Here is a 20,095-nt window from a genome sequence, read left to right as displayed (position 1 = left end):
TATAAAAGCCAAGTATCACTTGTATGCCTAAATGCAAGCATTCTAGAGGCAGGTTAGCCTAGAGTCCCATACAGAAACTGCCCCTGCAAGCCCGACACCTTTTTATTTATTTATTAGGATATTTCTAGCATGCGCGATTGCGCTGCTCACTTGACAGCTTTCTACTCGCAGTGCAACGCGTTGTGAGCTTGTAGATCGGCTCTCGCGGACTCGCGCTGCATGTTAAAAAACAAACTCACAATTATTATAAGAACATACACTTATCTGCATTCTGCACTGTACGAATCCAACGTTGTTTAGTGTAGTAATGCCTGCAGTAGGCCTATTGAAATTGTTTTGTTACGGAGCTCCTTTGAGTCACAATGTCGGTGTGTGTGTGTGGACAGTCCAATCTGGGTGAAATTCACATTGGAAAATGAATATAACGGCGAGCCTGGCCCGGACAGAACAGATTATTTCTATGGTTCACAGACATGCCGGTCTGACAGACAGACAGCAGTCACGAGGGCTAATTAGCCCTATACAAATATAGAAGTCCACATTATTGCATCAGCGCGTGCAATTCGGCCAGTCATAGTTTTAAGCCAGTGCACCTTAATGAATTATAATATGGGGAACTTATAGCTAGGCTGTAGGCTACTACATTGATCTCATCATGAGATCAATCAAGTTTGGTGCCAAATGTCCCGTGAATCATTTTAATATGACGACATCATGAAATGAACCTGCACTTAGATCTGACAAAGAGGAGGCTACCCGCCGTATATGGTTGAAAATTTAAATAGCTATAGGCCTATGCCTACGTGTCCATGATCAGAACAAATCCATTCTCCACATGGCATTCAGACAGATGACAGTGAGATGATATTAATCTATTCCGCGCATGAATCAATGCAGCTCTGATAAAAATATCGGATATATGTTTTACCTCTGCAAAGGTGTGAGTGAGCAATTGTTCAATAGAAAAGAAAAGGCTTTATAATATAATTGCCAAGTATAGGCTAGCTTGCTGCCTTGGTCCCGAACTTAAATAAATAAATGGCCAAGCTGCATTTTATACGGTAAGTCAGCTTGCCATTGCTGTAGCGGTGCAGACTCGAGCAGCGTTCACCGTTTTGTAAGCTTGGGAAAATGATTTATATAGTTTAATGGTAGGCTATAGACAATATAAAGAATCACGCACAAATGTAATGGTATATGGATGTAAAAAAAGAGACTGCAGGTGGTGGTCGTCGCTCCGGCGCTTCACATGGTCAGATCATTTTCTTTTAATTTCCTGTCCTTTGATGGATTGAGTGTCAGTTTGTACAGTTTGTATGGTAGGCCTATAGTGGTATACTTTATACAATGGTGCAAAAACTTGTTTGTGGTCCTGTGGAATTATGAAATTAATAGAGGGCTATATTCATGATATATCTGCACAGCACTGACTGACCGCGGCAGTATAGCCTAATTTCTTTCCAGCAATCATTTTAATTTTAATTTGTGAAGCCACTATACTGGAAAATATCATTATTTTGTTGCATTCCGTCAGGAGGACCTCTATTTCGTTTGAGCTGTAAGGCCTATAGTTCTTTTTTGTTTTTTTTACTGCTGTCTGCTGAGTCATGCTTGACGCCTTTTATGGTGTGAAATGGGGCGTGGATCAATGCAAATGAAGTTATCCGCTGATTTTCCGATCATTTGGCACCCGCTCGCATTCACCTGCGTACCTCACAACATACACCTGCGTACCTGTGGTACACACCGCTCTTTGAATTGCACGGCAAAACAACGTTGCGTGATCGGACGGAATTTCCCGCATCTGTTTACGCTTCCGTTACACTCTGGTGTATTTCTCCTTTGTGAATGAGGACCTATGTGTGTGCGCATGTGCATGCATAGTTACGTGCATTGTATATGCAACTTGCAAGGAGCATATGGATCCCAATGTGCCTGTCTGCTTCCGTACATACACACACACACACACACACACACACACACACACACACACACACACACACACACACACACACACACACACACACACACACACACACACACACACACACACACACACACACACACAGCAGCCTGTGCATGTGACTGTTGGCCATATGTCAATTAAGGGCGTGGAGGAGCAGAGGCCACATCAGCCATTCTGTCGCCCTGCGGCGCTAATGTCCGTCTGCTGCGCTGATGTACACACTGGGCGCCACCACGCGCCTGGTTTCTGCCCCCTCACAGCGCTGATGTACACACTGGGAGCCACCACGCGCCTGGTTTCTGCCCCCTCACAGCACTGATGACTGATGGTGATATGAATATCGTTGCTGTCGAGTTTAGCTCCTCTAAACTCCATATTATTATTTTTTCAGAAATGAATGCCCTATATAGGCCTACTTGTGTCATACAAGTGTCACACAAAAACATCCAAAATAGCAGATCTACATGCTCGAAACGTTTTTGAGCTTGCCAATCTGCTATTTTTAGCTATTTGTTTTATTTGATTCCTGAAAGGTAACATTTTTGGACATATGAGGTTTCCACCCCACAGAGAAAGGTAAATCCGTATAATTGTGCTGTCAACTATTTCCCACAAGACCATCATTTAATTCTGGACTTTTAACCACTTAAACCCTGTATACTATAGTAAACAAATAGCCGACTTAGTTGACTCCCCCCCCCCTTACAGTAGCGTACATTAAATATTTCACTTACAACGTGGCACATTTTGAACTTGTAGGTCTGCTATTTCCAGCGAAAAGATTCGTTGTAGGAGGATTAAATGAAGGGGCAAAGGCCTACCCTCTGTGAAGTGTGGAAGTGTCTTGCTCAGTGACACTTTGACACGTATAGCAGGCCTATACAGGCTACGGACCGGCGGGGAGCAAACCGGTGACCTTCTAAAGATGACTCGATGGCCGCCTCTAAACTGACCATTAGGACCTGCAGTGAATGGACCAGCGAGAGGCATTTCAGGCCAGAAAGACAGAAATGGAACACTTCACAAACAGCAGCTGTGTAGCCTGTGTTGAGAGACACCACAGGCAGCGGTTCTCTCTCTCTATCTCTCTCTCTCTCTCTCTCTCTCTCTATCTCCGTATGTTTTCCTTTCACTCCCCTCCCTTCATCGCTTCTGCGGTGACAGTGCCGGAGGGTTTTGAGTGTGTGCCGAGGACTAATGGGCATGACAAAAGCTGTCCATGCAGACGGAGAGAGAGAGAGAGAGAGAGAGAGGAGAGAGAGAGAGAGAGAGGGAGAGGGAGAGGGAGAGGGAGAGGGAGAGGGAGAGGGAGAGAGAGAAACAGGTGAAGGAGGTGAGTGTGAGAGATGGAGAGGCTGAAATTAAGAAGTTGCCGCGGTCGGGAGAAAACCACGTATGTCAAAAGGCATTGTTTGTCACAAGAGAAAGGAGAAAGAAAAGAACCTGCGTTCCAGGGATAGTTCTAATTTTAATCACAGGCTCTTGTTAATACCTTCAGTGGTGGAAAAAAAATACTCAAATATTTTACTTAAGTAAAAGTGTCAATATGGCCTACTGTAATATAGAAATACTCTGTTGCAAATAAGAAATAAAAGCCCGGAATTCAAAATGTACTTGAGAAAAAGTACAAATGTATTGGCTTCAAAATGTACTCATTATGCAGAATGTCCCATTTCAAGTTATCAAATAAATAATAATATTTTGAAAACGTATCTATACATAAGCTCACGTTGCGTCGTTGTAGATTGGCTAATTTCAAATGGCCGAAATGTATAGGGTTGCAGTGGTTAAAGGTATATTCAGTGATTTGACTTAATTCAAATATCACTTATTTTTTCTTTTTTTCTGGATAATTCTCCCTACTATAGAGTGTGCTGACCATATAAGGAGTTCCTCCCTGTCCCCAGTGAGCCCCTGGGGTCAAAAAACCCTAGTTTCAGTTTTGGTGGCGGGTGGCAAAGCCTTCATCCAATCAGGATGAGAGGGGCCTTCCTCCAATCATGATTGAGTGGGGGCGGGCCTTGGTGCACATGCTGTTTGCCTGTTACACTTCCCCCCACTGTAGAGCGTGCATGTGCACATTTTGTTACCGGGGCGGACTGGGTGGTTCTCCAAATCACTGAATGCTCCTTTAATGCATGGTTTATAATAATAATCAAAATCTACAAAGTAACTACTAACTAAAGTTTACAAATAAATGTAGTAGAGTAAAAGTACATTATTTGGATCCGAGATGTAGTGGAGTAGAAGTAAAAGTACTTAAGTAATGTACAAATACTTCAAAATTGTACTTAAGTAAATGTACTTAGTTACTTTCCACCACTGCCCACCATTCACTTTAGATTCACATAAAATAGTATGTAAAAGCTTGTAGATCGGTTGGACATGACTTTACAAAAAAATAAATCATAAAACGTTGGATCTGGAGATCCAAGGTTTTCTTCCCACGGCAAAGTGTAGTGAAAGACCCAGGGAGTAAACAACGGGCACAGAGACGGCATTATAGTCAGAGTGCTGGACAATGGGCAAGCAGATGTGCTTTGGAATGAGGTCTGGAAAGGAGGGAAGGCAGGGAGGGAGATTAAAACTAGGACAGCGAGACAGTCATAATATATTTCATAAACCTCTTAGAGTTTAGGTGACATGGGGACATCCCTCCCTTCCCTCGACACGTATCCAGACAGATCCTCAGACGAGACAGACACCCAAACAAGGATGAACGTCACCGCCGCGACAATGAACGGAAGGGACATGAGGACATGGTCCAGTAGGACTGCTCCAAGAGTCTGGAGTCACAGTCACATCCTTTAATTTAAGCCTTATTTTATTTTATACTTTATCGTCATGCACACATTTTGGTCAATTTGATTCAATTTGTACACTCTCAGAGTTATAGGGGTCCTTGCAAATAAAACATTTGAGTATAGTTAGACCCCTAGTATGTCTCAGTAGTGCCACTATGGCAACAATAGTTGATACAAGCTCTCAATGTGTCGCCAAGCGACGCACTGAGAGCTTGTAGAACAACTATTTTCGGTATTTTAGAAATGGAGCTTAAGTGGTAATCTATTTTTTGCCACTATATATATATGTCTTCCTGAAATGGCGCCTCATGGTGGGCTCGGTGCTGGGGGTGGTGACAGGTGGAACTGCGGGGGACTCAAGTCACCTTGACGAGCTGCTTCCAAACACATGGAGGGAGGTTTCGCAGCCAGCCTCGCCAGACTTGGCGAGAGAAACAAGCAGACAGGTCAATGGAAACAAGCCCATAAAGAGTGACAATAGGGCAGGTTGGTCAAACTGTTGGTCTAATGTTTTAGAGCAGTTTCATGCCAAGGACCCCCAAATTGATCCATGTATTTGTCCACGGAATCTGAACATAATGTAGCCTACCCACTGAGCAATAGTCGGCTATTACAGGGGTTCTCAACCCGTGGGTCGCAACCCCTCGGGGGGTCTGTTATAAGCAGACTTGGCAACGCGGTTCACGGCTCACTATGCTCGTGATGATATGGAGCTGATGACGCGTGGTGATATAGCACTTTCCTGCCACATGGCCCGTGGTTAGTTCATAATGCGTGTGCAACGTAACGCTGCTGAACGCCTACCTACCTGGAGAGCTCATTCATCACCCAAAGGCCAGCGCTGTCGAAAAGCCTTTCCTCAAGAGAAGAAAGGCCCACAGCCAAAGACTCTCTTAGGCTGCATATTGTCACAGTTGGCAGGAAACCTCATTATGTATGTCCAAAACCGTTATTTTTCAGGAAACAGGAGGAAAAAACACAACAACGTCATCCAGGCAAGGCAAGCCAGTTGTATTTGTATAGTACAGCTGGGTGTCCAAAAGGTAGATCGCAATCTAACAGTAGATTACAAAGGCTGTGCAGGTAGACCACATGACATGCCCCTAAAATATAATTGAAATATAAAAAAGGCAATTTTCTGGCATCTGCCACTTTAATTAAGGTGACTTGATTGATTGACTTAAAAGCAAAAAAAAGTGGCACATATGGCAGATTTTAATTTATTTTATGTGGCGCATGAAAACTAAATGCTGCTTCCCCACTTTTCTTTAGGGACAGAAGTGGACATAATCCAGTGGATCTAATAACTATTCAGTGGCAAGTTGTATACTTGTACTAGTACTTTTCATTGGATAGATATTCATAAAATAATCAAATAAAAAACTAGGTGACCACTTTCACTTTTACTTTCAAAAGATTTCAAAGATAGCAACAATGGCAGATCTTGTAGATCGGCTATTTTCGCTACTTTGTTGCCAACACTCATGTCGGACAATGTCGGATACTAATTTATGAAAAAACATTAAAAAAAAAGTTGAAATGTGGAGATACAAGTTTTCTCCCCGACGACAGCTACCCACTCCAGCAGGGGAAACCAGGGGTCATATACAGTAAATGGAGCAGCTATTCCACTGGCCTACCGGGAGGATAATGTGAGATGGCAGCTCCCTGAATAGTGGAAAACACTGATTTATCTTTATTTAATACACTGTGAATATTGCATGATGTCGTAGCGGAGTAATCCTGCTGCCTGAGTGAGGCTTCTCTGTGTGACACACACAGTGTGTGTGTGTGCGTGCGTGCGTGCGTGCGTGCGTGCGTGCGTGCGTGCGTGCGTGAGCATCCGTGCGTGTATTCACCAATTACTTCCGAGTATTCTTGCTTTTATACTGTCCAAAGTCTATAGGCCTATACAAAGGGTTTTTTACATGCAAGGATTTTAATGGCAGGGTGAAACACAGAGCATTTTATAACAAATAGATTCATAATCCAGGGGTGATTTGAGGCCAGTTGAATGTTTTAGCACAATTGATTAAGTCAACTCCTTGGGTAACTACTGATTTCAGGGGGAAATATTTAAATGCAATCAGGCCACCATTCCCCTTGATAAATTGCAAGAAGCTTGTCTCTGGAGGAAATGAGCAAAAGTCTGTATTACTAAAGGGCAAACATCATTGAATATTAATTTGATATTTCACTGTGTGGGTGACTATTTCTCTTTGCCTCTTTCTCTCTCACTCTCTCTTCATCTTTCCATTAAAACAAGAAAAAATGAGAAAAACATACACTTGGATGTTAAATCTTTGAACAACACACTCAGATCATGAAATATGAATGTCAAATTATACATTTTCCGGCACAAACCATTTCAGGCGGAGTAGTGAAAGTATACGTAATAAATGCCCTTTTTTGCGGGGCTAAAGAATGGATGTGGTTTTGGTCCATTTTTGTAGTCAAAGCTGATAGCCGGGGAGCCACAGGCCCAGTATAAGGCAACATTTCTCTTCTTCTTCTTCGTGGGGTTTTATGGCGGTTGGCATCCAAACATTTCTCAAATTTCATCATGCTTTAAGTAGCTTGTGACAATTGTGACATGTCAAACTAGGGGGTTTTCATGATTCTGAATCCATTCCAAGCATTTGTTTTGCACGAAAAACACTCCTTGGCCTAAAAACGGCCATAGCCGTCATCACAAATGTGATGAGGTCAGCACAAAAGTGATGAGGTCAGCACAAAAGTGATGAGGTCAGCACATTTGGGCACATTTTGGCAAGTGGCTATGGCCGAATTTAGGCCAAGGAGTGTTTTTCATGCAAAACTAATGCTTGGAATGGATCCAGAATCATGAAAACCCCCTAGTTTGACAACTGTCACATGCTACTTAAAGCATGATGAAATGTGGGAATTGTTGCCTTATATTGGTTGTCTACAGTATGGTGTGGTATACAAAAATTGCCATAACTTTTTTTCGCGATGTTTCCGGCAGAGCAGGCCTCTCATTCTGTGGACCTTAATGACCAAATTAATAGACAAAAGTACGGCATGAGATCACAGGTCCTGTCCAATTTTGGGCCTGTGGCTCCCCGGCTATATGACCAAGCCATACCAATAACCTGTGGCAAAGAAGTATTATTTTACTTATGTAAACATAGAAATAATACAATGTAGACATATTCACATATACTTAGTATAAAATGCAAAAAGTAATGCATAAAGAATCACAATCATAGTATATTACTAAAAAATATAATGCATCACTTATAAAGGTGGGGCTGCTTTGAATTTCTTCATGCTGCTGACTAGGTTAACCTATAATAACTATTTATTATAGGTTATATTATTATTTATGTTTTGTAATAATAATGATCTAAATTGGCTAATGTACTCTAACTAGTAACTAATGTTGTCAAATAATTGTAGTAAAAAGTAAAATATTTGCCTCTAAGAGTATTTAAAAATGCAGCTCATTTCAAGATAACAGGTGGTGGTGACTATTACTCCACTGATAGGTAGTCAACTGGACAGGCAGAAGCCTAGGACAAATAAAGAGGATGGTGCACGGAGGTGCGGCCCACTCTCCTGCGGGAGGTTTGCACTCAGTGTAAACAGGAACTGCGATGATGGAGTGTTCCAGCAGAGGTGCTAGAGGTGCTCATGCACCTCTAGAGTTGCTGACCCTGAACTGAAATAATAAAAAGGATATCACAAAAAGAGAATAGTACAAAGTTGATTTTGTTTTTATTTTAAAAAGTACATCAATTTCATAACTGTGGATTTTTGTTTGTGTATAACAGACTGAAAGATAAAGGACAAGTACATTTACTAAATGTTCATGTTTTTGTATATTTTCTTTTGTGGATTTTCCATGTTCTTTAATTAGTACATGTGTCAATCAGTGTTTTTTAGTGTCAAACCTTTATTTTTGTGAAATGACAAAGAAACATGGATAGCCTACTGTTCATTCAAGTGCTGTGGATGATATAAAACATTTGAAAATGGAAGGGTGACTGCTGTTTAATTCTCAACTGTTCTGGATCTCATTATTTACATGAAAGTTATGAGCTTTCTATCTAGCACCTCTGCTGGAACACTCCATCATCGCAGTTCCTGTTTACACTGAGAATGTGCAAACCTCCCGCAGGAGAGTGGGCCGCACCTCCGTGCACCATCCTCTTTATTTGTCCTAGGCAGAAGCCAGGCTGTCCACAGAGGGATAATGAGCTGGGTAGAAACCTTTTTTGGGGTACTGCCACCTTAGTGCTATGACTTTGCTTTGACTTTGGCAGCTATACTCAGCATTCTTCCAAGTGTTCTGTTTATAAAGCTATTGTAGAATACTGCAAATGGCTGGTGAACTTTGGAATCTACAAGCCACTTTGGTCGGTGGACAAAAAGGTTGGTTCCCTGTCTGTTTTTGAGGATCCTATTGCAGCAATGCCAACATGTATCTATTGTGTTTGTCAATCAGTGGACCACACAGCTTAAACACAACTCTTCTTTACTTTCAAACTCAGAGTGAACATAACAACGGCAAAGCAGCAACATCACACACCATGTTGTATATCAAGACTGAAGTAGTCAATCCTATAATCCCCCCAATCATCACACAGGCAACACAGGAATATGCAACGAGCGCAGCACAATCAAACAGCTGTCAGTGAGACATAACAGTATCCTTGCTATCTTCAATACCTTCAGACTTCGGTGAGCATTGAATTAGTTGTTAGTTGCTGCGAGAGTGAGGTCTAGCCAACACCAACTCGGGATTCCTGGATCGCTGCCCTCCACAATTTCCAGGTTCTTGAGCTCTTCAGTGTTGTCAAATTGAATTTAGCATTGAATAACGATCTGAGACTTTTTTGTTCAGCAACAAAAGATCTTTATACTCACCTGTTTTGGGGTGTGTGTGAGGAATTCAAGCTTTCTATGTTGTGTACAAGACAGCTAGTGCCGGATTTATAGGAGTTGAGGCCCCTGGGCTAGAGTAATTTTGGAATCCATCTTCCAAGGGTCTATAGTGCATTGTTCTCGGCTGGAACCAACAATACTGATACCGACAAACTAACTTACTTACTTCTCATTAAGTGGAAAAGGTATCCTTGTTGCAGATGCTGCATCTCCCATCGTTTGTTATTGTTTACTCACAGTAAACAACATGCTTTGCATTCATATGACTGGGTCACTCTATCATTGAGCCCTGCGTGCCCGCGATTTCCTTTTGAAGCATTTCAGCCGTCCGTCCTGCTCTGAGGAGATAAGATGGGTGCATTCTGCTTTTGAGAGGATTTACATAAGTAGGCATGATCCTCTCTCCCCTGGCACGAAGTAGAGGTTTGAAGTTTGTTTGCCATACTTGCCCTTAACCTTCTCAAGAGCAGTGTAAAGCACAGGCTGTTGTTCCACTCGTCTGATTGACCTTTGCCTCCGACCAAGGACAAGGATATGCTGGTCCACTGAGAAAAGCATAGGGAAGGTGGTTCCCAAAATAATTTGGGGATGTTATACGTGAGAAAGAGCCAAACATTGCGAAAATAGCCGATCTACAAGCTGAGTGAGCTTGTAGATCGCCTGTTTTCACAATATTTATCTGTGGAACCGAGTCAAACTAAATGTAATGCCTCAACTCAAATGTAGGCGAACATTTCTGGTGAAGAGGCGAACACTCAGCGAAAGTATCAGCTCTAACAGGCTAGCTCACAACGCTTCATGTTGCAAAATCCTCAAGGTACAGTATAGGGTTTAATTGGTTAAAAATGGTCGGGGAATGGATTGGTATACATACACCAAGCTCATGTGCATGTGTACGTTGATGGTCTCTTTTTTGTTTTGCTTCTTTTTGCAATCTCTCTCTTTCTCTCTAGCACAACTCCTTGTACAAACACACACACACAGCTCGTAGATTTCCTATTTTTGAATAGCCAATGTATGAAAGTTATACAGATGCTTTCGTTTTAATGGATCAAACCACCAGCGCAGAGCCACTTCATAGCCTACATTATTCTGTGAAGAGGCACTTGATACGTTATTCTGTGCCCTTTCTGAATGTCTACTAGCTGGAACGCTTTTTACGAACTCTCCTGAACTTGAACGCAGCATTTTGCGTTGAAAGAATCGTACGCCACGTCTCCAGTAGATAAAGAGTGCACCCCCATCCTGCACCGCATTCAACTGCTGTGCACAGGCTCGGGGAGACACATGGGCACAAAATGGATTTCACATTTTAGAGCAATAAGTTATAAGTGAGGGATCCCATATCCTTTCCCGTGCCAAGAACTCCAAAATAGGCATAGCCTCTGGCTGTCCCCCCCTCCCTTCCTCAATGGAAAATGGCTTAAGAAAAAGACAAATAGGCCCTCCGGAGGCCCCTGAGGGCCAAAATGAGTGTGCTAAGCCAGTGGTTCCCAACTTGTTAGCGCCATAAGACCCAAAACAGAAATGTGATGTCTCCTCCCGGGACATCAATGTAGGAAACGAAAAAAAAACAACTGAATGTATGTGATTGGTTGGTTACATTTATATCATATTTGGTGGATATCCACAGTGACCTCCAGGACATGCCCAGCAATAAGCTCAGGCAGTGAATGAAGTGCATCCTTTTATAGTTTAGTCACCTGAGTAAACAGAGACAAAACTCTGAGAACAATGTTTTTGCTCTCACCATTCGTTTTTGTCCCCAGGAAAGCCTTTGAAACTCCATTTCTTATTTTGTTTCTGCCTTTTTTTAATATCACCACTGACAGAAAAGCACAGTCTTCTTTTCCCTGTGCATGCATGAAAGATTGTGTGTGTGTGTGTGTGTGTGTGTGTGTGTGTGTGTGTGTGTGTGTGTGTGTGTGTGTGTGTGTGTGTGTGTGTGTGTGTGTGTGTGTGTGTGTGTGTGTGTGTGTGTGTGTGTGTGTGTGTGTGTGTGTGTGTGTGTGTGTGTGTGTGTGTGCGTGTGTGTGCGTGCGTGCGTGCGTGTGCATATTTTCTCTTGATTAATCTGCAAAGTGAGCAAAATAATGGAGCGAAAATTGCACAGTTGAGGGAGATTATTACAGTTCACTTTCTCCAGCTGCACGCTGAGAAAAATAGCCCAATTATTTTCTCAAGGTTACTACTGGCATTTACTCTTTTTAATCACAGCCCTGGAGTGAAAAGAGCCAAACCCCTAAAGTCATGAGCAGCAGCAAACCACTCTTCAGTTCATGCAGCATAAAGATGGCTTATCCAGGGGAGCAGGGAGGTGCCGGCTGAATAATTCACAGCCTTTTGTACAAACTTTCCCAATGCAAGGAATTCTTTATTTTATTTGTATTCAAAGTCCGCGAGACTATTCATGCACTGACTTAGGCCTACTTGGCAGAAAGTAGTGTTTTAATCCCTGTGACGTTTCTGCCAGCAGTTCTTCTGTACTAGACTAGGCTACTTTTTAAAATTGTCTGTCGTCGGCGAGGGGGCAAAGTCTCCCTGAAGGACGATGTACTTCAGACACTAATAAAACACAAGCGCACACACACACACACACACACACGCACATACGCACATATGCACACACACACCGACAGCAAACAAGCTTTCAAGGTAATTTGACGTGTAAACATGCATCTACTTTTCTCCTCAAGCCTTTATTACAGGCAGATATAGGAGACAGCGTTGGTTTAATGTCACCGGCAGAGAAATGGGAAGAGAAGCAAAGCAGCTAGTTCATTAAAGTGAAGTTCCCTGTTTTTATTGAGGCCTGACCTTGACACGTGAGTGCTGTCATAGAAGCACGTACATATTGAATGAACCTTGGGGAGGTGATGCTGGGTAAATATCTTATGTTCATGTAACCACTTAAATCAACAATCAAGACCGATTTAACCATACAAGCTGTATTTATATACTGCCTTATTATATATGTATATACCATTTATATAATGTATGCCCTATGCAAGTCAATGTCGGTGGCATTACGAAAGTACACTCACCTACTGCATTACAGCTTGGTATGGAAAGTTCCACCCCTCCCATTCACAGAGGCCAAAGGGCTACAGATGCCTCAAGACCTCAACCACCAGATCCAGAAACAGCTTCTTCCCCTCAGTCATTATTCTCTTGAACTCTTTAACCAAATAATAATCTGTCCGTCTGCCCTCTGCCCCCCCCCCCCCCCCCCCCTACTGTTTTTACTCTTGCCAATACTAACAACTTTTGCATTATGATTACCCTCTTGTATTGCATTTGGATTGATGCCAACAGATTAATTTTGTTGTACACTTGTGTCCAATGACAAAATACAATTCCATCCATTCCATCCATCCATTCCATCTTCACAACAGAGAAGCAACAAGGGAACAGGATGTAAGTGCCTGGAGCAAGCAAGCCCCAAAGTACCTTGATGTACGCCTGGCGTAATACCTCATACCTCACAACTCATTAACTGCCAGAGTAAATGAATAAATAATTCACCCTCTGCCAGCGATTTTCTGTTTTTCCTTAGCTTTTAAGTATAGAATATTACTGTCGATCCCCCGACCATTGATAAACACAGAGCCTTTCTCTGTGCTTTTTTTTCTCCTCAAAACGACCATATACGTTCAATAGTCAGCGTTTATTGAAAATACCATGTGGCCAACACCGAAGAGAAATTAACGGACACAGAAGACGAGACAAAGGAATTTGAGAAAATCCTTTAACGTGGGGGGAGAAGACAGCAGCTGGTTTTTTTGCGATCACGTGATTTCCTTGAGAGTCAAATGGTGAATCATACATAGGTTAGCGAAGAGCGCCATCTAGCGTAAACACTGAAAACACACAACATACATCAAAATACGTCCGCAGTGTGCTTTGTATTGACATGTCGAAATACGTCCTTGGTAGAGAATGAGTTTTAATTGCTTGCCAATGACAAGATTTCTTGTCGTCATATTCTTCCTCGCATTGCCAATGACGAAATTCTTGTCATGATGTGTTTTCACTACCGCAGTCTGTGAATGATCAACAAAGAAGTGTACAACCAGAAACACAACATTGTCCAACTAGTTTAGGCTATTGCTAAAAGATTGCTAAAAATCCACTTTTCCATGCTTTCTGGTGGTTTTGGACAAAAACAAGCCACATTAAGCTAATGTTTTAATTCTGGCACCCAGTCAATGAGGAGTGGGAGACGCGAGGCGAGCAGGCCCACACATATCAATCGCTATACGTCTGGGAGCCAGGCGGATGGGGCCAAAGGTAAAGACCTACTGTGCCGGCCGGAAATGGACCATGCTGAACCGCCTATGCTCTGGGGTCAGGGTCGGGCCGCTTCAACATAATTTATTAAGAAGTGGGACCTGGCAGACAACGCAGCAATGCGAGTCTGAGCACACCGCCGAGCATTACAATTACCACCTGCCCCCTAGACCACCTTCAGAAGGCAGCCTCTTCGACAGGACCAGGGACGAGGGCAATATATGGCTACACAACGTTGAACCGGCTATCTGAGGATAGAGGAAAGAAGAAGAAACATATCGTCTCTGTCGGGTGGAAACCTCATTATGCCCAAAACTGTTACCTTTCCCGATTGCCCAAAAATAGCAACAGTACAGTAATGAGCAGTTATACAAGTATATACTATACCTTAGAATAGATGTAGACCTATTTGACAGTGCTTAAACAAAATTGCCTTCACATCAACGAGTGTCAACGAGCACCAGCTGAACACACACACACACGCACGCACGCACGCACGCACACACACACACACACACACACACACACACACCTGCCCTCTGCAGTGCTCTAGTCTAAAGTGACTGGAGTCTGTCTCATTTCTCTCCACAAGCCCTTGAATATGATGGAATACGATTAAGGATTACTGTAATTTAGTAATGTCACCCCTGCTGTAGTGTGATCAAGTAGGGCATTCATTTATGGAGATAAGAGGTCACTTGGCAGCAACAATACACTTAGTTCACTGGAGTCCCCCAGGGCTCTATACTAGGCCTGCTGCTTATTTCCCAGTGAGCTTGCATCTGCTAGGATGTTCACCCCAGAATAAGGACGCTGGTTTTCATGTGGTTAACTCTGGAGTTATAAATGGATACAACATCACTGAGGGTGTTGCTGCTCATGTGCGCGTGTGTGTAATGAATCATCGGAGCACACCACAGAATAGGGTAGTTCCAGAGTAATGATTATTACTTCACAATCCAAGCGGTGACAAGCCATATGTGCGTGCGTGTCGTGTGTGTGTGTGTGTGTGTGTGTGTGTGTGTGTGTGTGTGTGGAGGCAGGCAGAGCGAGTGGGCCTGGATTCTTAGAGACACCTCATGAGCCTCACAGTGCCGGAGATGTTGGGAGCTCTTAGCAACAAGCTGTGCTGTTGCTCACCAATGCACCGCCGGCCCGGCCTGCACCCCCTCGTTTTAAACTTCTACTGAGATCTGCCTCCCACCCACACGCACGCACGCACGCACGCACGCACGCACGCACGCACGCACGCACGCACGCACACACACATGACCACAACCACACATGCAACAACATGCGCCCACACAACCACCCGCATGCGCACACATCAACAGCAAACACATCCCAAATACACCCACATGGTCTTGGTTTAAATCTAAGACTGTAAATATGCACACACATACACACCAGTGCACCACACGTGAGCACTCACACAGAGTCACACAAGCATGCACGCACACACACACACACCTGCCAAGTGTTGGTTAATGCATGACCTGAGCACTTAAACTGTCGACTTTAAGCTTTTCTGTGGAGGACGCGTCAGTCCAGTTATTTTAGCGTGTGTGTGTGTGTGTGTGTGTGTGTGTGTGTGTGCGTGTGTGCGTGCGTGCGTGCGTGCGTGCGTGCGTGCGTGCGTGCGTGCGTGCGTGCGTGCGCTGGCATGATGGGCTTGACAGGTGTTTTTGGAGGGTTAATGTGTCATTCGGTTGAAAATGCAGTATTTAGGTGTATGTGTGCGTGCGCGTGAAGCACGTGCATACGAGAGGCTTTGGAAGTGTGAAAGCTTGGTTGAGCACGTCAAGGGCCTCTGCATGGAACTCCCTACAGCCCAGCATGACCATGACACGAGACAGACAGACAGACAGACAGACAGACAGACAGACAGACAGACAGACAGACAGACAGACAGACAGACAGACAGACAGTGATGCGTCCCAGATGGGGGTCCAAGGCTATAACTTCATAATAATTTGGGGGTCCATGACATGAAAAGTTTGACAACCTCTGACTTAACTCATCTCAAGGCAGAAATAAATTCTCATCTCTCTCATCTCAGTTGATGCAGTTGAGATTGCAGCCTTAAACAACCCCAAACAATGTTTTCAATTTTGTGAGATCTGACAAGTTGCTTGTGTCCTCATTTTCATATTCCTTCATATTCCTTCAAGCTCAAGGAACACTGTGTATGTCTAGCACTGAGCCTTGAGCAGGGTGATGTCTATTAGTTTGTCATACAGTTGGGATAACTTTTTCCATCGGTATAGTCAAATTCATGAAATGGAAGGACAAAACAATCTTATGCCGGATTGCTCATTGGCAAGACATGCAGAAAATACAAAGCAAAGCCTTGTCTGTAATAAGAAAAGCTGTCTGTAAAAAAACATTTGCCTGTATTTTGTCTGTCTGTCTGTCTCTCTGTCTGAGAACCAAACTTGGGTGATGGGACTTTGTTGATGAAGCCATTAAACTAATGCCATGTCAGATGCTCTCATTCGTCATGCAACTCAACATTGTTCCTCAGAGAAAGCACAGCCCAGATGTGCAAGATCACAATTTGTTGCATTGCAACGTGTGCTCCGATGTGCGTGTCATTGTTACAGACAATGTTACAGACACTATCATCATAGTTACAGACAAAGTTACAGACAGTATCATAGTTACAGACAAAGTCTCTGAGTTTCATTCATTAGTCCATGGACCTCCGCTTGACACCATTTGAATCTCTAAGAACCACACTACACTGTATGGGCGTTAACTCTAACAGTGTAAAAAATAGGCCCATATACAGTAGGTCCAATTAGTTCCATTTGTATATTCTACAATTGACAATATGGACCCTGTGGGAACCCCTGTTCTGTCATGAAATATACAGTAGCTCCCTTCATTTTCTATGAAGTTAATAAATGTTAATAAATGTTGTTAATAATAGTATATCAGCCTAATTGTCTGACAATACATCTTCAGTCTCAAGCTCTGTAGGACGTCACATTCTTTCATGAGGCAGGGCCGTATTATTCAATGAATAGAAACAACAGACAACAACGTTTTTCTAAGTAGTGTATCTTTATTAAACTCAAGTGCACAAGGCTATATGATAATATGAGCTTTGTGCACACTTACAAAATACATGAAATGTTTAAATTTGGAGATATGCCTACAATGTTTCTGCCCGACAGACGACAGTGAGTGATGTTTAATACGCCCAACACAGTGGCAAAGAAATGTAACAACGGTTTCAAAACACAGCTGTGATGAACAACATAAAATTGCTGTTGTAAACATATACTTTATGGGCTTACCGGTATGTGCATAAAGTAGAGCCTATTCATGCGACCGGGATTGTTCACCAGGGTAGTGATCACATCAACAGACCAGCAGACTGTCACGATCCGTGACCTGTTCTGTCTCTCTGCTGTGTTTTCTTATGTCCTGGGTTTTTAGAAGAGTTTTACCTTACACTTGTGTACCTTTTTATTGTGTAGTATTGTGTTGTGCCTTCCTGTCTGCCCCTGTAGTTTTGTACCTGCCTTGTCTATTTTGTGATTAGTCTAGTTTTCTCCATCTGTGTCTTGTTAGTCTCCCAGCCAATCCCTGTGTTGATTTGTCAGTTGTATTTCACCTTTGTCCAGTTAGTCCTTGTCTATTTATATTCCCCTGTTTTTTCAGTTCCTTGCTGGTTCGTTGTTTATATGTTGCCTGTGAGTATTTGTAACCAGTTTCCTTGTATGTTTCAATCCCCTAGTTTTCCCAGTATAGTTTTCCCTGTATTCCTGTGTGCCTAGTGTTCTGATGCCTCTACCGTTTTTGACCTTGCCTGTACCTGGATTTTGATTTTCCCTGCCTCTGCCTCTCATCCTGCATTTGGGTCCTACACTAAACCTGACTCACACCGTGACACAGACCACCAGGTTCAGGTTAGTGATTATGTGTGTGTGTGATATGAAATGTGAGCCTACCATAATCACAGTTATCCTTAATCATATTGCATATATTCAAGGGCTTTTAGAGAGAAATGTAACAGACTTCAGTCACTTTCAAAGTTGCTGGCGCTCGTTGACCCTAATGCTAAGGGCAATGATGTTTCTGCACTGTCAAATAGGCCAACATCATGTGATGTTGTTACCTGACAATTATGACTTTTGGTGGAAAAGCCTACATAATATGAGTATCGGTTGATATCGTTGTCGGAAATTAGGAGTTGGACAATATCGGTATATCGGATATCAATCACGGACATTCCTAGTAGTGATCACATCAGATAATGAATGAAACAGACCTTTTGCTGACAAGTCACTCATAGTGTTCTGATCCATACAAGAAAATGAAATGTTTCAATTTGGAGATATATGCCTACAATGTTTCTGCCCAACAGACGTAAATAAGTTTGATGTGAAATGTGCACATTTCATTAAGAACACTGTAAAAACATCATTCACAAAATGAATTGATAATGAGGCACACAAGGAACACAAACAAGTTAAGATTATTGATTACCGTATATACACATTTATTGTATAACTAGTTACAACGTCACACCAAACCTACTATGGAAGCAGTCCAAAACGTGTGCCCTTTATTACGAATAAACATTTAAAACGTTTAGATTAAAGCTGTACTATGTAACTTCCTCTTCTACCCTGGATTGAACCCAGTTTCCTGTGCAAGTTCTGACATTTTTACCATTGCTTGCTCAGGGGATAAAATTACTTACTTTCAGTTCAAGATTTGTGTACACATTAAGTGCCATAGACGGAAATCTCTGTCTCTTCAAATCCATCGGTTGAGTGCCATGGAGGGAGATCTCCGTCCTTTAATGTTTCATATTGATTCAGTTTGAGATCTCTCTATATTACCGTCTATCAGCATCTCCATTGCTAGGAGATAAACCGGAAGTGGTTGGTCCGTTAGAAAAAAGGTTCCCCCTCGTTGACTTGAACGATAGCCTCAATGTCTCAATAGAAGAGCAGGGAGACTAAATACAACCACCCCAATTGTATACGTTAATATCCATGTCAGAGGATGTCACAAAATTACATTTGATTCATATAAAAAAGTTACTTTAATGCACACTGGTTAATTATCCAATTCCAAACTCAGCAGCTCTAAATAAAAGCTCAAACTATGGTAGCTATGGCTACTATGGTAACTATGGCAACTATGGTAACTATGGTAAATGTGTATACAGATCACACAGATTCATCCTCCGGGGGGTGTCCAGAGCGATGGTGAAAAAAGTACTCACATTTCGTTTTTCACTTGAGTAAAAGCATCAATGTGTATCAGTACTGCAATGTAAAAAATACCCTGTTTACAAGTAAAAGTCTACTATCTAATTTAATAATCTACTTTCTACTTTCAAGCCCTATAAGTCTACTATCTAATTTAATAATCTACTTTCTACTTTCAAGCCCTATACAAAATGTATATAGGGCTGAAGTGTGTGTTTTGTAATAATAATACTAATCAAAACTATACTGTATAACTATTAACTAAAGTTTTCAAATAATTGTAGTGGAGTACAATTCATGGGACGGTTGACACATCAGACCACACAGCTTCATCCTCCTGCCAGGTGGACATCCATCACTCATCAGATGACTCAGAGCTGCTTCATCCTCCAGAGCTGCTTCATCTTCCAGAGCTTCATCCTCCAGAGCTGCTTCATCCTCCTGCCAGGTGGACATCCATCACTCATCAGATGACTCCGAGCTGCTTAGCGGAGCCTGTGGGAGAGAGGAACATGTTGACGTCCATCATGTTGATGTCAAAGTGATCCATTAGGAGCTGATCTGTTGTTCTCAAACCTTTTCGTGCCAAGGACCCCCAAGGAGACGTACTAACAGTCCGACATAAGCGGCCGGTTAAGACTCACCCGTGGCTTCAACATGCGTGGCCGGTTAAAACTCTGACATCGGACCACGGGTATCGGATAGTAGTGTCGGATAGTTAGTATGTCGGACCAAAGATATGCAACCCCGCCCCCTCCCCATCTTGTTTTGTGCAATGAACCCCGAGAACAGAAGATGACGAAACAAAACGTCATTTGTTTTACTATTATTAAGCAGTGTTGGAAAGTTAACTTTCTAGTTTCTACATCAACTAGTTCAAAGTTCAGTTCACATTA

The sequence above is a fragment of the Electrona antarctica genome (genome assembly GCF_951216825.1).
Source record: "Electrona antarctica genome assembly, chromosome: 10".
Lineage (NCBI taxonomy): Eukaryota > Metazoa > Chordata > Actinopteri > Myctophiformes > Myctophidae > Electrona > Electrona antarctica.
This window is presented reverse-complemented; position numbering follows the sequence as displayed.